Raw genomic sequence first — 15,549 nt, 5'->3', positions numbered from 1 at the left:
GTACTCTGCATAGAAGTTAAATAAGCAGGGTGACAATATACAGCCTTGACGTACTCCTTTTCCTATTAGGACTTGTAATTAATAACCACTCAATACATATTTACTGAATGAATGATGATAATAGCCTATTAAAATAATGTCAGATGTTCTTTATCTGCTCTTTTAGTACATCAAGCTACTATAACAAATTATTAGAGTAGGATTATAGACATACCCATTCTACAAACTGTATTAAAACTAGCTTAAGTCTGATTCTTAACTATAAACAGAAATTGAATTTGCTATTTCAATATGTTGATGGTTAGAAATTTTCAACTTCATGGCATTGATAATTTACATTTTTATCAAAAAATTTCAAAAATGAATAAATGTTTTATGATGATTAAATATTAACTTATTAATAAATAAAATCAGTGATTTTCAGTTGGTAAAAATTGACTCACAAGATATAGAGAACAAACTAGTGATTACCAGTGGGGAGAGGGAAGGAGGAGAGGGGCGATATAGTCATAGGGGAAAGAAAAGGGTTATTTTGTGATTGTATAAAATCATGTGTGTGAAATGAAAATTATAAAGTAATATAAAATTTAAAGAATCCCTTATTTAATAAAAAAACTGAAAAAAAAAAAAGTTTTGTGCATTTATTTTCCACCAGGAGCTGGGGTTCTTTCCTTTCAGTCCAGTTCAGTGACTCAGTTATGTCTGACTCTTTGTGACCCCACAGACTGCAGCAAGCCAGGCTTCCCTCTCCATCACCAACTGCCGGAGCTTGCTCAAACCCACGTCCATTGAGTCAGTGATGCCATCCAACCATCTCATTCTCTGTTGTCTACTTCTGCCTCCATCCTTCCCAGCATCAGGGTCTTTTCCAATGAGTTAGTTTTTTTTGCATTAGGTTGCCAAATCTTTCCTTTGGCTGAGCAGAATAAAGCACAGGCACTCATGGTATAGCTTACTACAGTCAAGATGTCTTGGAGCAATATTATAATATCTGCTTTACAGCCTTTAGCACTCTTCAAGGTCTACGTTCAATAGTATTCTTGAGTTGATTTTAAATTAATTCAAATGAATCATTTAAATTTGCATTTATTAGCAATAAACTATTTTAATGTTTAAATGTAATGAGGGTAATTCATTATAACATAGTGTTTTGGTTGCTGTTTGTTTCATATTTTGAAGGGAGAGAGTTTGTGCAATAATTATCAGTGTTAAATTTGTTGTGGCCAATGATTGCTTGTGGATGGTGACTGCAGCCATGCAATTAAAAGACACTTGCTCCTTGGAAGAAAAGCAATGACAAACCTAGACAGCGTATTAAAAAACAGAGACATTACTTTGCCTACAAAGGTCCATATAGTCAAAGCTTTGGTTTGTCCAGTAGTAATGTATGGATGTGAGAGCTGGACAATAGGCTGAGCGCCGAAGTATTGATGCTTTCGAACTGTGGTGCTAAGAACTCTTGAGAGTCCCTAGGATTCTTGAAAGCCCCCAATCAATCATAAAGGAAATCAACCCTGAATATTCATTGGAAGGACTGATGCTGAGGCTGAAGCTACAATATTTTGGCTACCTGATGAGAAGAGCTGACTCATTGGAAAAACCCTGTTGCTGGGAAAGATTAAAGGCAGGAGAAGGGGATGACAGTGGATGAGATGGTTGGATGGCATCACCGACTTGATGGACATGAGTTTCAGCAAGCTCCAGGAGAATGTGAAGGACAGGAAAGCCTTGCATGCTGCAGTCCGTGGGGTCACAAAAAGTAGGACGTGACTAAGTGACTGAACATCACCAACAAAACTTGTTGTTGAAGTATAAATCAGAGGGAATTGTTTAAATGTCAGGTTTTTGATTTGTATAATATTTTTAATGAGCAATTTTAATATCTGGATTTGTGTGGCTCTTCTTTCAGATGCCTGGGCATGAAATGGCCTGAGAGCATTCTCCAATGACTAATTAGGCACCACAAACACCCATGCATGACTGTGTAAAAACAGACACTTGTACAGGCAAGACTTGCCAGTAATGTCAAATAGACCTTTAAGCACTGGGTATAGTGCCTGTCCTTGAAGGGGAATACCTTATTTCATCCTCTTTCAAGTTGACAGAGGCCACATCTGGACTTCTGGAGTTTATTGACTGTTCAGGGCGTTCACTGCCAGAGAAAGAATACTTGAGAAGTAGAAGGCAATGGCACCCCACTCCAGTACTCTTGCCTGGAAAATCCATGGATGGAGGAGCCTGGTGGGCTGCAGTCCATGGGGTCGCAAAGAGTCGGACACGACTGAGAGACTTCACTTTCACTTTTCAATTTCATGCATTGGAGAAGGAAATGGCAACCCACTCCAGTGTTCTTGCCTGGAGAATCCCAGGGATGGGGGAGCCTGGTGGGCTGCCGTTTGTGGGGTTGCACAGAGTCAGACACGACTGAAGCAACTTAGCAGCAGCAGCAGCAGCAGCAGCAGCTTCCCCTTAGCTGGGATAGTTTGGTGATCATCGATCATGACGACTAAGCTTGAAGGGTGCTAGTGCCACTGCACACTTGTTTGCTGTTTATCCCTCTGCTGCTGCTGCTGCTGCTGCTAAGTCACTTCAGTCACGTCCGACTCTGTGTGACCCCATAGATGGCAGCCCACCAGGCTCCCCCGTCCCTGGGATTCTCCAGGCAAGAACACTGGAGTGGGTTGCCATTTCCTTCTCCAATGCATGAAAGTGAAAAGTGAAAGTGAAGTCGCTCAGTCGTGTCCGACTCTTAGCAACGCCATGGACTGCAGCCTACCAGGCTCCTCCATCCATGGTATTTTCCAGGCAAGAGTACTAGAGTGGGGTGCCATTGCCTTCTCCAGTAGATAGCCTTAACTTTCACTTAATAATGCCTTTTGAAGGCTATTCTGTCAGTCAGCCATTTTATATTATATTTGTGCATATCATGAAATTTTGATAAGTGTGTACAAATTATGGTAGAACAACTTTAGTGATTCATTAACTAAAAGTCAGTAAGAAATGTCAATGCAAGAGGGTGGACTGAACCCATGGTCAAAGTTTGGGTGAATATGGGGAATGTATTGACTATATGTGATTTTAGTGCACAGACTAAAATTAGGGACAGTGAATGAGAATGGTAAAAACTGAAACCCTTAGGGACAGTGAATGAGAATGGTAAAACTGAAACCCTTAGGGACAGTGAATGAGAATGGTAAAAACTGAAACCAAGAAAATGGGAGGAGCCATCATACTGCCCAATATTAAGGTCTAAAAGTATCAAGAGGCTTTCTGATAGTTGTTGATACATCTGTGATATTGTTGAAAAAAACAAGAGGAAGAGTTTTTACGTGAGTATTTATTAGGTGCTAGAGAAGACTCTTGAGAGTTCCTTGGAAAGCAAAGAAATCAAATCAGTTAATCCTATAGGAAATCAACCCTGAATATTCATTGGAAGGACTGATGCTGAAGCTGAAGCTCCAGTACTTTGGCCACCTGATGCAAAGAGCCAGCTCACTGGAAAAGACCCTGATTCTAGGAAACATTGAGGGCAGGAGGAGAAGCAAGTAACAGGGGATGAGATGGCTGGATGGCATCACTGACTCAATGGACATGAGTTTGAGCAAACTCTGGGAGATGGTGAAGGACAAGGAATCCTGACATGCTGCAGTCCATGGGGTCTCAAAGAGTCAGACAGGACTTAGTAACTAAACAACAACAGTAATTTATTAGAGAACCATTTTTACATTGCACTAAATAATGTCAGATATTTAACAGTAATTTTTCCTGTCATACTGACTATGATAGCTAGATATGTTAGCTAGAGAAAAAAATAGAATGGAGAAAAAAATGAGTGAGTTGTTTTCTCATAAATACTCACTTTCAGATTAAGGGGTACATTTAAGAAAGTAACTTCTATTTCTGCCCTTCAAAGTCTGTTTAGGTTAATTTAAAGCTACAAGTATTTCCTCAAACATGCTTAACTATTTGTTACCACTTTTATAAAAATGTTTTATTTTCAGAGAAATACATAGTGCTTACTTCTTTTCACTGGAACAATTTAATACCCTAGTTACAGCAAGTTTACAAGAAGAGCAAAACTTCTAAAAGCAAATAATAACTATATCATAAGTAAAAAGATTGTTATAAAATTTATTTTCTGAAAATTGTTTGTGTTCATAATTTTAAGAATTCCTTTTTTTGTGTGTGTGGTCCAAGAGCCCTTTGAGCATGTTTGTGAAATGAGAATTTATGATGTCTACTTGAGTGGCTTGTCATGAACAGAAAAAAATGATAAAATAATATGTGTAAAATACAACCAGAGTGTCTAAAAAAATCTACGTGATTAATAGATGTTTATTTCCCTACCTTACCTCCACTATGGCACCTTCTCTCCACCTTACTATTCCAATCTGATTCTTATTTGGACCATTTGTAGTCAATATTCACAGCACATATTACTAGGTTAAATTCAAAATCTTTAGTTATTTTCTATCTTTAATGGTATCAAGTATTTCTTTTCAAGCAAACTTGTATTTGTTTTATATCAAATAAATATTTTTAGGTTAAGTCCTATATCCTGAATCTCCCTGAGTAATTTTGAACCACAGCACATCACACGTAGTTCTCCAAATATCAGATAAACCTTGCAAATTCTGCACTTCTGATCATTCTCTACAATTCCATTAACAGCTTAATTGTATTGGTATCTAAAGCATTTGAAGATATCTTATTTTTGATAGTATATTGAAGTCATCTGTATTCTCTGATTTAAAATATGACATTTTTCACAATAAGAATCATACATCCTTTAAAGTTATACTCTGGTGCTTAACATAGAGTCTGGCCTATGCAATAAGCAATTGTTGAATAGATGAGAAAGTTATATCATTAAATATTAACCAGACAGAGAAATCATGAGGGAAGCTTTGAATGATGTCCTGATAAATGGACGATGGAATATAGGTACTCAACGCAGACCAAAGCTATAATACAGGATGCTGTATAATTTCCAAGGAATTAAGCTCAATTCCTCACATCTCCCAATCAGGAAACATATCAGAATGAGAATGAGTGAGGGTATGATATTTAGGGCCAATCATGGATGTGTTAAAATAAAATCAAGAAAATAATTTACAAATTTTTCTGTGATTCCTTCAGAGATACGCTTACAAAAGGAAATGATTATGAAGGAAGTTTTCCTCTGTGAAGGTTAAATACATTACTATTTTTATATGAAATATTATTTTTGTTTGAACACAAGTCATATTAAGATCACACTTCCTAGAAATTATTAGGCCTTGACTTTGGCAGCTGTGCTACATTCTATTTTTGGAAACCTACCACAAATATTAAAGTACCTGAAAATCCTGAAGTAGAGGCAAGGCTTGGTAAATAGCTAACATGCATCTGTATGTTCTAATTATATTTCTATGTTCTAATTATAATCATCTCATCAAATTTAATCTTAAAGTTTAACTTTATATTTTCAATTAAACCTCTGGTTTTCTAAAACTCATCTGGAATACCATCTTCTAGAAGATTCTCAAACCTACTGAGAAAATAAGAATGTTGCTTAATTATACAGGGGTCCAAATTTTGCCTACATGGGAGGGAAAATGGGGAATCAATTACCTCCCCCAAATTAGGAGAACATGTTGACAATGTGAGGTAATTTTAGTGCATAAGTATATACTCTCAAGGTAGATGGTGTCTATGTGGCCATTACATTTTTTCTTGTCCTAGAAGGGGAGAGTTAAACAGAATACATGGTTTACTATAATGTAATCTATAATCTATTCCACACTACTCAATTTAATTCCTTTTGTGCTCACATGCTCAGTCATGTCGACGCTTTGCGACCCCATGGACTATAGCCCACCAGGCTCCCCCGTCCCTGGGATTCTCCAGGCAAGAACACTGGAGCGATTGCCATTTCCTCCTCAAGGTGATTTTCCCAACTCGAGGATGAAACCCAGGTCTCTTCGGTCTCCTGCATTGGCAGGCAGATTCTTTACCGCTAGCGCCACCTGGGAAGCCCTTAATTCCTCTTAATGGTGTTAGGATAAGGGGCTTCCTTGATGGCTCAGCAGTAGAGAATCTGCCTGCTTCTGCAGGAGACTCGGTTTGATCACTAGGTCAGGAAGATAGCCTGGAGGAGGAAACAGCTACCCACACCAGTATTCTTACCTGAAAAAAATCTGCTGACAGAAAAGCCTGGTGGGCTACCATCCGTTGGGTTGCAAAGAGTCGGACATGACTGAGAGACTGAGCATGCACACAAGTCAGGATAAGTTACCCAAAGCTAAAAACAAATCTCAAATTTCAGCAGCCCAAGATGTTAAAGATCTATTCCTCTATCACACTATGTATCTGTTGTGGTGAATTAGGGTCAGCCTTCTGCTTTGACTTCACTAAATGACTGAAGCTTGACAGAGAAGTCACAATCTGGAAGTCACAAATTCTCACTTTTGGCAAACTCTCACTATGTTTCTGCTCAGAAGTGACATATGTCACTTCCACACTCATTTCTGTGTGAAAGTGAGTCACACCCACATAAACATCAAGGAAACTGGGAAACACATTCCTTCTTGACACAAAAGTAAAAAAGAGCTACATATGACTGCATAGTAGTAGTGTTATCATATTAGTATTTATGAAACTAACTGCCAAATTCAAAAGAATTACCTAAAATAAAATACGGGATTTATTTAAAAATAAGTAAAACAAACAAACAAATAAAAGGGTGAAAAGAAGATTGAAGATTGCAGCTAGTCTATTCTGTGGTAGCTAGGAAGAATGGTGTTCAAATCTTAGAATGACAGCAGTAATAATTGTATTACACATCATCAGAACATTTTACAAAAAAATATAATGTTATAGCATAGCAAAATATTCTTGTAAATTTTCTCTCTAAGATAAGGCGTTCAGATAAGGTGCTTTTGTCTTTCCTCATAAAATCTTTTTAAATATCCCACTGAGAAACACATTTGCTATTTTGTACAAGTCTTTTCAAAACCTTAAAGTCTAAATTCCTTAATAGGTGGAATGGAGATGGTGGAGAATCAGATGTAGTCCACAAAGTCATTTAAATATTTTAACTTAAAAAATACTGCAGTCGTATTGACATTTTATAGCTCTTATTTACTCTGTGGAAAGTGGCATAAATAGATCTTTGGCAAAGAACAGTTTCTGCTACATAGTACTGAGTTATTTGAGAAGGATGAAAGAGATGTTATATGAATGTAGCTACCCTTATATTATTAATGACAAGAAAAAATAACATAAAGGCCAAAGAATTCTTAACTTAGTTTTAGTTTGATGAAGCAGAGTCACTAAAATTTAGTTCTGTAACAGCATAGAATGCATTCTAATATATATATGGAGAAGAATTCCCTTTTGTTGGAGTTTTGAACTTTTAGAAACAATACCCATGGTGTTAATTTAGGCAAACAGCACATCCCAAGCCTGAACTGGGACCCAGGTTTGACATATATTCTGAGGAAAGATTGCCACCTACTGGAGTGCCAACACCACCTCCTTAGGTCTTAAGAGTATACGTAAAAACAGCTTCTTTAAAATTGTAGACCTTAAAACTAAAACCCCAGTTTGTCTATAAAACCTTCCTACAGTCATTTCAAGAAAGGCACCTAGATATGAAATTATTTCAGTCATCCTCCAAAGAGAGCTAAACATGAGCAGTCAACCCTTGGCTGCCACTAGTTCTTATTCTGGGGTCACTCACAAGCTGGTTGGGGTGCAACAGAGGAGATTCAATTTTCTCAAATGTCAAGTGGGTACCAGCTGGGTTTCCCATCTTGATCAATCCAACTTTCACATTGGATTTGTAGTAGAAAATGATTCTAAAAAGAGAAAAAAAACCCCACTATTTTTAAATATGTATCTGACTTCTTGCAGCAGTTCTAATCTTTATAAACATTTCATCTTTAAATTATTTTGTGAACTACATATTACAAGTACATGATTTAGAAGAAGAATAATGAAATTTAATATGTATTCGTATGAGCAGCAGAACTGTTGGTGATTTCTCTGGAAAAACTGGCAAGCAACTGAAATTATATTCTTCATTCAACTGTTACCCTGTGGCCTTTTGTAACATAAGCAAGAGACTTCAGTTCTGTCTTTCGAGTGTTGGTGAAAGAAGGGTGATTTTAAGCCTACTTACAATGCTGCTGTCAGCTTTAAAGGTAAACGTATTTTAACTATTAGTAAGTTAATATAGCTTGGTGGCATTTTAGTAGATCAGCATAAGAAAAGACAAAGAGAAGATTTAAGGGTACCAAGCCACAGAATGAGGAAGGCTGCCAACAAGAGAAGGTCTAGAATAAGAGCTCAATGAAAGAGAAAGAAAAATGGGAAGTAAAAGATTAAGGATAATGATTAGGAATGAGAATAAAAAGCTGAGATGCCAGAAATAATAGTACAGTTGTGTCTATGTAGAGAAATGTCTAGGCAGGAGACAATGTGATAAAGAAGTAACAAAGGAACACAATCAAGACTTTGGAAATACACAGACCTGGGTTCATTAACACTGTGACTTGGGAAGGGTCTTTAACTTTGCTAAGGACGAGTTTCCCACAAACTAACAATTTCCTCTTAATTTTTAAAATTAAAATAGGTAATACATATAAAATGCTTAGGATCCTAAAACACACAATAAATATTTTAAATTTCACTGTTCCTTTGAGAGGTTGAAAGATAAGTAGAAAATTAATGAAGACCTTTGGCCATGGTAGACACACAGACACACAAAGGAGGAGAGGCAATAAAAGAAAATTTCAGAATTGGGAGCTGAAAGGAAAAGAATTGAAATTGCAACAGTAACAGGAAACACAAGACCTTGATCAGAAAATTGTTGCTGTAATAAGAACAGTACTGGCTCAATGTGATACCTGCATTCTGAAAACAAAGCAAAATATACTGGCAAACTATGCTTGTGCTGGCCAAAATACATTGAATAACAGATTTAGCTATCCCCATGATTTCTTTTCTGTATCAATGTCATTTCTAATTTTAATCTGCAAATTTTTCCTTCACTCCGCTTTGAGTTACATTTCTACTTTTTGATAACTTTCTGGACATTTCTGTTTGAAATCTTATTCACGTCTAAAAATCAAAATTGCCATAATGGAATCTTAATATCTTCATTATAAAACTTTACCTTCCCCTAGTGACTTTTTTCCTTTATTAATAACATCACTCTTCTCCTAGGACAGAGGTTATAGTACTTAGATTAGTACTTCAATTTTTTTCTTCGTTTTTTACCAACCCCTCCACGTGTGTTTGTCACGTGGTGTTGGTGGGATGGTGGTATGATGAAAATAAGAATGTATACTTTTTTTTTTTTTTAAGAATTTGTATAGTGCATCTTCCCTGGTGGCTCAGACAGTAAAGAATCTGTCTGCAATGCCAGACACCTGGCTTTGATCCCTGGCTTGGGAAGATCCCCTGGTGAAGGAAATGGCTATCCTCTCCAGCATTCTTGCCTAGTGAATCCCATAGACAGAGGAGCCTGGTGGGCTACAGTCTATGGGGTCACAAAGAGTCAGACATGACTGAGTAACAACATATACATAATATTACTTAATTTTTACCTAAAGATTCTTCAGCTAAATCTACCTCCTTATTTCAATTATTGCCACTATTATCTTAGCAAATATCTTTCCCATTTCTTGCCTGGATTCAAGAGCCAGTGTCTAACATGCCTTAAGTAGTCTACAGTGTTCAAGGGGAAATCTTCTTTTATATATTATAGGAATATATATATTCCTGGCTGTTTATCTTCCAGGATGACTCTGTACATGTCTTATCCTCTGCCCATTTATAGCCCAGGTATATCTCAAGACCCTGAACCAATGAGAGCTTCTCATTGATTCCTCACAAAATGAAAGACTGGCTGACCCAGAGGGTGCCAGGTCCCAGTCTCTCAGGATACCAGAACATCACTAGAATAAATTGGAGCTATTTCTAACCAAAAAAGGATGATAGTCGTTTAGTCACTAAATCTTGTCTGACTCTTGCTACCCTATAGACTGTAGCCTGCCATGCTCCTCTGTCCATGGGATTGTCGGGCAAGAATACTGGAGTGGACTATGCCTGTACATATATCTTCAATTGCACACAGTGATTTAAATTTTAGTCTCTTTGAGGTCATTCAATTATTACTTTGACACCAAATGCTTATAGTGTAGCTCTGCTTATCTGACATTAGTGGTATATTTTATCATCAAAAATTTCAGCCTTTGCCCAGGAGTTGTCTAATTCAGGTTGCATGTATGCTTGCTCACTCAGTCATGTCTGACTCTTCACAACCCCATGGACTGTAGCCCGCCAGGCTCCTTTATCCATACAATTCTCCAGGCGAGAATACTGGAGTGGATTCCCATGATCTCCTCAGGGGAATCTCCCCATCCCAGGGACTGAACCCGTGTCTTCTGCATCTCTCGCATTGCCAGGCAGACTTTATCACTGAGCCACCTAGAAAGCTCCTAATTCAGAAAAAGAATTTTAAAAATAAGAAGTAAAAAGATAATAGAAGCCATAAAGAACCAGTAAAATTTTGTTTATCCTCCTTCCAGAAGAGTGAATCTTCACTGGTCAGTGGAAGACCTTGGTAAGTGAATTTTTTTATAATATTTATTGACAGAAGATATTGCCCACATTCACTAAATAAATACTGAATAAATAATAAAATATTTTTGAAAGGCCTCAACTTATTAGCTTTCTCAGGCCTTCAAATGCTTACTTTCTCCATATTTATGTCCCTTATCATACTTAGTGTCCTGTTTCATAGAATTGAACACAGATTTATCTTCTCTAAATGCTAGGAAGACAGACTTTTATCTAACACTGTGCAATATTAGAAATATGAACAGTTTTGAGAACTGGAAGTGAAGAACCATGCCCTCCATTTTAGACTTCAGATACAGAGCCTAGTAAAGATTGGCATTTTGTCTTATGCTTTACATAGGTGATGTAGTGGAAATGAGTTATGAAGGCTAAAAAAATACAACTGTCTTGAATTTTAGGCTATTATATTATAAGTAATGGCACAAAATACACAGAATTTCATGCACACACACACATACACACACCCACTACATAAGAGATTTTAAGGTAGAAATGATCTCTTTATCCAATAAGGACTATTGTGTTCATAAATGCAAGTGTTAAAACACAAATCCACCTACAAAGCAGATGGGCAAGTTTTTTGTTTTTTTTTTTTTTAGCTTTTTCCCCCTGAATTTTAGATTTATAAAAACTATGTCTCAGCTGCTACCTTTCAACAATTTTACTCTGAGGCAATAAATAATTCAATGTGCTAATTTGACAGATGACTCTCCAGGAGCCTCCTACCATTACTAGCATCATTAGGCCATAATATGCGTGAGGAGGATGGGCCATTCAGCAAATGTCCTTCACTTGTTTACCCCTAAAGAGCTGTACTCTGCACAATTAACTAATGAAGCATTATGGACCTTATTTTTCCTCTTCCCTCCTATTTCAATATATCAATGCAGAGAGTCGGAGGGAAAATATATTCTGTTTCCTTTTACTAAATAAGTATTTATGCGGTGGTTAAGACTTCACTGTAGCTCCCAAATGAATAAGGGGAAAATAATAAGATGGTCAAAATGGATTATCGTCATCATTATTGTTATTATTACTTCCTTTCTCTTCCATGGTCTGTAAAGAAAATGTAAAAGCAATTTGGTGTTGAATTGCCAAAAAAAAAAAAAAAAGGATCAGTGTACAAATCATTTGCTTAACATTTGCTGGTTATCAAGAACTTATTTGAGTTTAAACTTTAATCCTACTTTTAAAAAATATTAAAATAGCACTATGAATATTCTAGTTGGGTTTTGTGTGTGTGTGAATATACCCTTACTGTTCAAATCAACAAAGCACATGTCTACAGATGTTCAGATGAAGTCACCAAGTCTGTCTAAATAGTTCCATGCCACAGAAAAGAAACATCAGCTTACTTGCCTATTGTTATTTTTTCATTCAATATTTGACTGCCAGAATAGTTTGTTTTTGGGAAAAGAAAAGATCGCCTAAGGTCGAAATGCTTTTAGCGACTCTTTCTTGCATTGTATTCTTAGTTAATAAACTGTGGCATCCTTTACCATCCCTGGCACTGGTTTGTGGTTTAGAGTGTAGAAAGTAAACATTGGAAGTAAAGTAAAAAGCATCTCACTGGAAGAAAAGTGGGAGGGGTCTAGGAGTAAAGCAGGTACATTTTCCCTTTGCAGTCATCCAGAATCACAGTGATACTGATGTTATTTTCCAAGAGAAATAGTCACATTTTCCTAGACATGAAACTATTTTTCCCCAGTTGACAACACATGCCTGAAAACAATTATAATGTTCCTCTTTGCAGAAATAAAATAATAAACATTATGATATGAATCATAGTAAAATGGCTATGATTTATTAAGAGCCAATTCAGTCTAAGCCCTTTACACTTATTGCATGTGTGAAGCAAATATGAAACACTGGTGTGAAGGGCTTGTTGGTTCCTCTACGAACCTCAAGGTTACAGAAAATATTTATATTAAAAAAGAAAGAGAACCCTTAAATGTCAAGAGTTCTGCAGATATATTCTAGAGGATTATCAATGTCACGTCATATTTACAGGTTTCAAAATTACCTGATAATATGTCATATTCCACTATTCCGCTTGAACAATATAATCAATTTTACTTTCAGTAGGATAAATGTTAAAGATGTTAACTCAATAATAGTAAATTTAGTGAAAAAATATTTCCCTTTTCTCAATGTAAATATTCCCAGCAACCTTATTATAGCCTTTTGATAAATTATAGATGCAATGAAAGTCTGGCATATTTCTGATATTTTGTATGTAGTAAGTTCGATATTGTTTAAAATATTCTCTTTTCTATACACATGTAAAAACAGCAAGTAAAACTTATTTTTCAAGTTGAAGTTAAAATGGAAAAGACTACTTGTATGCCAAAGAAAACCATGATTTTCTTGCTTTTTGTATCAGGGAGAAGGCAATGTATTATCATTAGGATGGTGATACGTATCATCATTATGAAACATATCCCATCCATACAAATCTGAGGAACATTAGTAAAAAGTAGGAACATTTCTAGTTGCTAGTAATGGAAGAATTTCACAACACTGAATATATTTGGTGCAAAATTTCTTTAGAAACCACCCCCAAAATTCACATTTCTATACACATGCTCTTCCTTTCCATATAAATCTTTCCATACAAGGTTTGTTAAATCTGGTGGAAAATTATTTCACTATTTGAAATATACACTGAATATTGTCTACTATGTGCAGAATCTATAATTTAATCCAGATATCCTATTAAATGGAAAATAGACCAAAATAGGGAACACCTTGTAGAATAATTAAGTGCTTTATAAACATGGAAGTAAAAAAACTTCATTTTAAATGGTTAATCATTTATCCACAAGAGTTATCTAGCAAAATTAGTATGGATAATAAATTACAGCTTATAATTAATAAAATTACCTCTAGAGTTTTAGGATTTTGGAATTTGAAATGTTTCAGATATCACTAATGAGTACTGAAAGTTACTAGCAAATATTACATACTAATGATTATTTTAGAATAATGTTTCTACACTAAAAAAGGCTTAAAATTAATAGTAACTGTGATTAAAAAATCACTCAAATGAGTATATATAATTTCCACATGAACTTGTTTGTAATCAACAGAATTTAACCAAAATTATCACAAATTTTATTTAAGATATCTAAGGAAATGAGCAATCCAGCTTTTTGTAAGAAAAAAAGCTACATGTGGTGCCTTTCTAGATCTTTGTTCATTCTGATGTAGTAATTTCTTTTTTCTAGTGTGACTTTGCTAAAAATTCAATAATGTACTGTTAAAAAAATTCATAGCTATAGTAAATACATCCCAGAGCACACTCCCATAGATATACCACTTAACTGCAGGCTCACAGTTCATCGGAGACATTTCTGTTTATTTTGCTATCTTTTGTAAAAGAAATCCACAGTAACAATGATGACCAGACAAAGGGAGGGGAAAAAAGCCATTCATCCATTCATAGGTAATTGAATTCCCTCATATTTCATAAACAGACTACCTATCTGTAGGGTTTGTTTTATTTGAATAACTTTCTTTAAAATGCTTTTCCTTATAAGATGTGGAATTACAATAATGTTTAAGAACTCAAGGTCAAAACATTTTTAAGTTAGTTTATTTGATGAATGCATTGTCATGAGAGAAGGCACCCCTCCTTTCTCTCTCCCCTCTCTCCCACAAATTGCCTTTAGACTGGATGTTTATTGCCCAATGTAAAGAACAAAACAGGGAGGTAATTAAGCCTAGAATTGCCTGCTGGTGCTTATGACAGTCAAACCACCAACCTAGGACTAGGAGTCCTCCCAAATCTGCAAAGAAGGAGCCTTGGTTCAGGAACAAAGCTAAGCAGCAAGACATCATTACTGTTAATTACCTGATAAACAAAGAAGACTTGGTGTCAGTGGCAAAACACCAAACTCAGGGCGGCAGCTGATGCTGTAAAAGACAGTTGGCCTGACTTTGTCCTGTTGAGCATTGTGCTGTGAGATGATCCACCTCCATAAAGAGCTCAAGTAATTAGACTCCAACCACTGTGTTTATCCATGCTGTACCCTGTATAGTGCCCTAAAAACAACAAACAACCTGTCCTCTGGAGACAGGTGGCATCTGCTAAACATCAAATAGGCAAAAAAAAAAAAAAGACATGATTTTAAATGGTAGTTCATTAATTTATAAGCCAAGGGACAATGTACATAAAGACAGGTGAGAAATATGAAGATAGGTGAGAAATACAAAAATTTGAAAGCACATTGATGTTTATAGCTTCCTTAATAAATAAATAAGAGTTAAAACATAAGATCTATTTCACTGGCCTTTGTGATCTACCTCGAGATGTAAGAAGCACACAAGAAGCATTTTAACAAGAATATTATACATATAGAGTGTATATATACACAGATATTTACATATAGGTATTATTATGCATTTGCTGTTTTGTTTTAATCTTTTTCATTCCCATTGTCATTGATTATATATGAAACTCAACCAAGAACACAGGTAAATAAGAGGGCAGACAAAATAAAGTTCAGACAAGACTCCACTATAGAAGACCTATCTATGTCCATAAAACCAAAGAACATATAGCTGATTGAATGGATCTGAGTATAAAACAGAGGGTGATGTAGAATTAATGATATCCTTAGATAGACCTAGTTTGCTCCTTGTCAGTTGGCTAGGCTTAGGTGAGTTAGACTTCTCAAATTTGTTTTATTCATATGGAAATAAATTTAATAAGTTAACAACACATTTTTATCAGCATAATTGCAAGGACTAACAGCCATAGTGTGTGTGTGTGTGTGTGTGTGTGTGTGTGTGTGTGTGTGTGTGTGTATATATATATATATATATACACATAAGCATATACATATGCTTAGCATGGTACTTGATACATAGCAGGCTCTCAGGCAATAGTGGTTCCAGTAGCTGACTTGGACTAAATTA

This window comes from Capra hircus, chromosome 20, assembly GCF_001704415.2.
Source record: "Capra hircus breed San Clemente chromosome 20, ASM170441v1, whole genome shotgun sequence".
Taxonomy (NCBI): domain Eukaryota; kingdom Metazoa; phylum Chordata; class Mammalia; order Artiodactyla; family Bovidae; genus Capra; species Capra hircus.
The sequence above is the reverse complement of the archived record's forward strand: the minus strand, read 5'-3'. Positions refer to the sequence as shown.